Below are 5901 nucleotides of genomic sequence, written 5' to 3' on the forward strand. Positions count from 1 at the left end.
GCAGAGGAGGTGCCATGAAGATAATGCAATTTGGCTGAATCATTTGAACGCTCTGCAGATACAGCAGCAGCCCCGACCTCCAGAGCCTAGCCTTGTTCATTGAGTAACTATGGCCCAGTACTTACTATATGCCTGGAATGGTCCTAAAGCTTTACACCTACTAACTTATTTACTTTTCATGATACTACCCCTTCCACAGAGAAGACACTGTGTCCAAGCAGTTGAGTGATTTGCTCAAGGTCACACAGCAAGCCGGTGGCAGAGCAAAACTTTGAAGCTGGGCTTTCAGCTCCAACGTCTGTGCAGTGGAGGATAAATCAGGATCCGTATGCTTCCTGCCTTGTCATCTCTGAAGAGAACAAACACCCCAGGATAAAATGTTATCAGAACAAGGCAGGAGGAAATCAGGAACGATTGGAACCAGGCACAACACTCCCTCATGGGTGGGTAGAGCTTTGCGTGTTACAGAGCACTTGGGTGTGGGAAGTGGAGCTGTACATAGAAAGTCTTTTTCTTGTGGCCTTACTTGTGATGGAGTGTGAAGCTGTGACGCTTGCTGTTCTTCATTCATCACCAGCTCCCCTCAGATTGCAGAGAACAAAGGTCCCCAGATCATGAGGTGAGGCACAAGGCGAGGCATGGTGCACCCTGGGCAGGAGTGGAGGAAACCGTACAGCAGACCAGCGAAGCTGCCTGGTCCCCTCCCCGCTGCAGCCCCTACTGGCCCCCAAGCAGGAAAGAGAAGTGGGGGCTTCCTGGAAAGCAGAGGTCGAGTGTCTGGGAGGGGCACTTGGCCTATTTCCGCCCCCCCCCCCCCCAAGGTCAGAGCTTGGAGAAGTCTCCCGTGAGGCTCCGGTGACTCTGGCAGCAAGGCTGGTATCCGCCTCTCACTGGAGGTGGGGTGAGGCCGGATCAGCTGAGCCCGCTGGTCATGTAAATGACCCTCACCTTCCCCCAGCAGCCACTGCTGCCCCGTGACGGGCCAGGGCGAGGCCTTCTGGTGATTTAGAGTTAAACCAGAGGAGGTGGCAGGTAACTTAGAGTTTAACCAGAGGAAGCCCTTTAAACTGGACAGTCAGTCGTAACAAAGTAACTGAATTTGAATATTTACACAAGAAGGACTACATTTTCAATTAGTAGTAACTAAAAAAGTGCCACTGTGGTTTGAATTTACTGGTTTGGGGCAAATTTCATTTTCCCAATGCTGAGTAGGAATGGGCCTCCCTGGTTAAGGAAAGAATATACTGTTACACAAATAAAACAAGTTTCGTGTGAGTCCATGGATGATTTGAGAATGTCAGTTTATACACACCACACATGCTTGAAAACGTTTATCCTCACCGCCCGCTGAGGAAGGGCTGTGTGGTGGGGAAAAGGAGTAGCTGGCATAGCTTCTGCCACGAAATTCCAGACAGCTTTCTCCTTGGGACTGCTCTTATGGAACATTTTCACTAGGCAAGACAAAGATATTTTATACACACACACACACGCAGTGTTGCTAAGAAGAAAGATTAAGCTGTGTGTGAGGACTGGGAAGACTGAAGCTGGCAGTGCTTAGTGTTTTTTAGAAAGGCTGGTCTTGGAAAGCTGCCTCGTGCGGTGACATTCAAGCAGAGACCTGAGTGAAGTGAGACACAGCTAAATACTATTTGAGACGGGTAATGGAATTGGGGTGAGGTTTTTTGGTTTGTTTGTTAGGGACTGAATGCTTGTGTTCCCTCCAAATCCATGGGTTGAAGCCATAAACCCCCTCTCTTCCTCCCCCATGATGGTATTTGGAGGTGGGTCCTTTAGGAGATGATTAGGTTTAGATGAGGTTGGAGGTGGGGCCCCCATGATGTGATTAGTGCCATTATAAAAAGAAGAGACACCAGAGCCCTTTCTTTCTCTCTCTGTCTTGTGAGGACCCAGTGAGAAGCCAGCTATCCACAAGCCAGAGGAGGTCTCTCACCAGGAACCCAATCTGCCAGCACCTTGATCTGGGACTTCCTAGCCTCCAAGGATATAAGAAATAAATGTCTATTATTTAAGCCACCCAGTCTATGGCATTTTGCTATAGCAGCCCAACCTCACTAACATAGGTTGATTTTATCTTGCTGAGCTAATGTCTGCTCTTAGCCATTTCAGAGCTTCTGAAGGTAAGCTCCAGAAGTTACCACCAGAGCGTGGAAATGCCATCTCCCTGGTTTCAGGAAGGTATATAGTAGCGGGAACGTGAATCTGAGAGGTAGTCATAGGAGGAAAGGAAAGGATGTTTATGATGATCTCCCTCTCTTAGTTGGCACATAGGTGGGCCTAGGGTCACCAACTAACTGATGGTTCACACCAAGCTTGGGAACTTATTAGTATCTACACCAGGGCAACAGACACGGACCAGGACTGGTCAGGGCAAATCTGGATGTTCGTTAACCTAGTTTAGTTCCTGGTTTGAGTGACGAATGATCCTAATCCAGCCCTAGTTCACCTTTTCTCACGAGTGCCCCTGGGGCACAGTTATCATTGCTTCGGGCTTGGGCGATAGGACTATAGAGGTTTAAGGGAAGAGAGAGTCTTTCTTAGGCCTCATACCTAGGTGTCAAGTAATAAAATATTAATTTGGAAAAAAAGCATCTTGCCATTGTCACTTGTAATTAAACTTCTCTGAGGGGATTTTCAGTTTGGGATGGAAGTGGTCTGGGCAGGACTCTGATGTTTCTGCATCCCACGCTTTTACATTATCTTAATACCATTTAGAGCAGTGAATGTAGTGGTTAAGAATGAAGGCTCTGGCAGCAAACTGCTCTGGTTTGAAATATGGCTCTGTCACCTTCTAGTTGTAAGACGCTGTGCAAATTACTTAACTTCCCTGTGCCTTTGTTGCCTAAACGTGTGTAAAAACAATGCTTTTTTCCACAAAGGTACATAAAGGTTAAATGAGGTAAATAAAGCACTTAGGGCAGTGCCTGACATATATTAAAATGCTCCATAAACTTTGGCTATTACAGTATTGCAATTATCATTATTATATTTTAATAGATAAATATCTAAAAGATTATTGTCCTATTTTATGGATAAGGAAACTGAGTTCAAATGTGTGTTGTTGTGGCCAGAGAAAATTGCAAAGATTTGAGCCAGGTCCTGGATTACGGGCAAGGGAGGTGGGTGAAGAGGAGGAGGTGGAGGAGCCGGCATGTAGAGTCAGGAGAACACACGGTGTGGTCAGGGGACAGCAATGAGACAAGTGCCACTGGCGAAGACAGATTGAGTTGGAGGACAGTGGGCAAGAGGGGCTGGTTGTGGTGAAGACTATGGGGCAGAAACTGTCTGGAGAGTCTCCCACAGCTGGCTTTCCCTCTTGGCTGCCTGCATGAGGTCTCTCTGCATCCAAGGGAGGATGGTTATTTTCCTTGCAGGTCTGGGCTAAGAGCTGTTGGGTCTTTGGGAGTCCACACCAGCTGTCCCTCCGGTGAGGTGCAGCCTTTGGTTAAGATTCTTGCATGCTGGGCAGGTGCAGGAGGCAGACTGTGTCTCCGTGTCCAGGGACCATCCCACCTCTCTGGCAGAGATAAGTTTATTTCAGCCTCAGCTTCTGTTTCTTCATTAGTTATGACTCCATTAGTTGTGAGGCTGGAACCCAATTCAACCTGGCTTAAGAAACGTGGGAATTTATTGGCTCCCTTAGTTGACATTGTTGGAATATATTGGTTTCAGGTGCAGTTTGATCCAGCGTTGTGTGGACCCAGTTTCTGGCTATTTTTTGGCTCTGTTTTCCATAGTGTTGGCTTCCTGGGCAGTTGCAGGTACATGTCATCTTCCTTATGGAAATTCCAGCAGAAAAAGTGCTTTTTCCCCTACTGCCCCAACAAAGGTCTTATTGCATCTGAGTAGTTCTTGTTGGGCCACAGACCCAACTCTGAACCAATCGCTGGGGCCAAAAGAACGAGATGTCCTGATGGCCAGGCAAGCCTACGTCCTGTGCCTGTGTTTGGAACTGGGAATAGAATCTTCAGGATGGGGACGGAGCACAGGGGAGGAAACTCCCAGGAGAAGGGCAAAAACAGCAAAAAACAAATAAAAGAAAAGTAGCTTCTTTGCACTGAGCCAAAGAATGATTGGTAAAAATGAGATTTGTGTGTCTGGAATATAGACCCCCATGGCTTTTAGTCTTCGTTACCCTGGAGAACAATGCCTGCAGCTGTTTTCTTCTTATTTGCTCTAGGTTTCCTTGGGCTTTGCCAAGTGGGCCCTGTCCCCACTGCTGTTCGCTTATTTTTAAGCCTGACCACTTGTGGCCATCTACCCTATAACACAATATTCCAGCTTTGTTTTTCTAATTGGAAGTATACAACATATGCTCTCCTCTCTTCTCCCTGTGATCTTGAACTCACCAATCTCTCTCCTGTTCTGCCGCTGTCAGAACAGAAAGCTGCTCTCCAGTGGGGACCCAGCATTGCATCACACCTCATGCAAACTTGACTAGTATTTCAGGATGCAGCTCATGATGTTCCCTCACTTCGCCCACCTGGACCTGAGTTCGCCGATAAGCTCCTGTGATCCATGACTAAGCTCTGTGATGAAGGGGACCCGTGCCATTTAATTCTTAAATCCTCTTACATTGGCTGTTTGACATTGCTGAGTAAGACTAAGGCTGCCAAGATGTAAATGTAGTGAATCAATTCTGTGGTTAAGGTTATAAAAATGTAAGCAGGGGCCTCGCCAACGACAGGCTTTCAGTGCCATGTTGGGCACCTGGACTTGTGTCCTGTTGACAGAGGGGAGCCATTGAATGTTTCTGGGTAGAGGGAGACGCCCCCTGCTCACGACCACTATTCACTGAGGACATACTAAGTGTCAAGCCCTGTGCATGTGTCCTTTACATGTGTGATCTTATTTCACAGCCACAATAATTTGGCAGGAGGAGAATTCTCTTCTCAAATGGCACCTACTCACCTGAAATCACACCTCATTCTTGGCAAGAATCCCTAAAAGCACGGAGTATGTACAGAAAACCAACCATCCACCCTCACTCAAGGCTCCAGTGGCGTGCTCCCTTCTCATCCTATAACATGGAAGCCCTGGGGGAAGAGTTCATTGTTCTCACTGTTTGGCAGGGCAGCTGAGGAAGACATCATGTAAGGGTTAAAACAACAGTGAAAAGGAAACGACGCACTTCCCTCTCAATCAGTGCTTCCCTCTTCTTGGCCTCTTGCTTTTTCAGAGTGGACATATCTGTGCCCCTGCGTTTCCATTCCTTCCTCTTGGCTGACAGTCCCATCTCTCCGCCATTGATTTCCCTGTTAATTTCACACCGCTTAGATCTGATCTTCACATGCTCGCCCCCTTCCTCTCCATGACCCTTTCCACCACAGAATGGCCTCTTGGACTTGTTCACTGTGTCCCCTGGCTCTGTCACTTCATGCATGTCTGCATCACTTTACCTGTGTGTCTCTCAGTGCATATATAGTGGCCCTTGCTTGACTTCCCCCCTTGCTTTTTTAAGTCCATATCCTCTGGTCTGTTTTGCCAGATTTGCTCCCCAGGGGAATCGCACTTCCCCTGCTGCTTATCTAGCATTGTCCAACTTTCATTTCTGTCAAGGACAGCCGCTGTGCCCCTGAGTTGCATTTTGTTCTCCATCTTATTTCTCCTGTGTTACGTCCTGTGTTCAAACTCCAGCTCCACCTCACCCTGGCTCTGTGGTCCTGGCAGAGTTGCTTTACCTCTCTACACCTCTGCGTCCTCCTCTGTTAAACAGGAGTGGTGTTAGTATTTTTCCAGTAGGATTCTTGTGACGGTTATATGAGCTATTTAATGTGTGGAAAGTGTTCAGAACATTACCTGGCACAAAGTAGGCATCTGATGAGTGTTAGCTCTTACTCTTGTGGTGGTGTGTTACATTGTTCTGACATGTTGATTCACAAG

At 47.4% G+C, this 5901-nt stretch overlaps 1 protein-coding gene across 3 annotated transcripts in view; it reads left to right on the forward strand.

The window, feature by feature from the left end:
- Positions 1 to 5901, forward strand: part of IPO11 (importin 11) — a 485545-nt gene that overhangs the window by 240538 nt on the left and 239106 nt on the right. The gene's annotated exons all lie outside the window — the stretch shown is intronic.

Source organism: Balaenoptera borealis, assembly GCF_965194805.1.
Source record: "Balaenoptera borealis genome assembly, chromosome: 2".
Lineage (NCBI taxonomy): Eukaryota > Metazoa > Chordata > Mammalia > Artiodactyla > Balaenopteridae > Balaenoptera > Balaenoptera borealis.